Here is a 1148-nt window from a genome sequence, read left to right as displayed (position 1 = left end):
ACAACCTATTTTCACCGATCAACATCAATATCACCCCCACCCCAGTTCCATAACCAATATCAGATGTACCACTCCCTACTACTACTACAAGAACTACAACAGCGACTATCACCACCACCACCACCACCACTACTACTACTACTACTACTACTACTACTACTACTACCAACGAGAGTTATTATCACTGCAAACTATGTGCACCACTACTTCCGCCGACACTAACTGCAACACTAACAACACAAACAATATTGCCATTACCAATACTATGTTCACCACCACCACCACAGTCATTGCCACCACCACTATCACCACCACCAACAACAACAACAGCATTACCACTGCCACCACGACAACAACAACAGTATCACCACCGTCATGACCACCACTACCACCAACACACTCACTACCACTACCAACACCACCAACACCAACACTATCGCCAACAACACCGCTACCACCACTACCAACAACACCACAGCCAGCGCCACCTCCATCACCACCAACAGTCACCAATAAAACCTCAACCGTCAAACAATACTACCTCAACCATCACGCCACTACCGCAACCACTGACAACACCACCACCACCACCACCACCGATAACAACAACAACAATATACGCCGCCACGGACGCCATCTTAATCTCCAATTTCTTACAAGCCCCATTTCACATTTAGGTGTTTATCGCTAAACGACTTGTGTGTATCATCTTTTAGCCAGCACCCCACCCTAATAAACGAGCCGTCGTCGTCGTCGTCGTCGGGCTGCTATTTCGTTAGGTTTTTAAAGCCTCCATTCTCATCATTTGCTAACCTCTCAACTGTGACAACACCGAACACTGCCAGTTTGACCCGATTAGTAAACCAATGATCACGTACACACATAGCGCCATCTATTTATCTCTGCTCCTTTGTCTGTCAAGCCATTTCTATGGTTCTCTTCGCCGATCGCATCCGCATCTTTATCACTCGATATTTCAATGAAACTAAGCATTTTGCATCTATGTATCTGTGTCTATCTATCTATCTATCTATCTATCTATCTATCTATCTATCTATCTATCTATCTATCTATCTATCTATTTGGCTAGCTAGCAGGCTATTTATTATACACGCATACATAGATACGTATATATATATATATATATA

Source organism: Octopus bimaculoides, chromosome 3 (assembly GCF_001194135.2).
Source record: "Octopus bimaculoides isolate UCB-OBI-ISO-001 chromosome 3, ASM119413v2, whole genome shotgun sequence".
Lineage (NCBI taxonomy): Eukaryota > Metazoa > Mollusca > Cephalopoda > Octopoda > Octopodidae > Octopus > Octopus bimaculoides.
Note: the sequence above shows the minus strand (reverse complement) of the source record.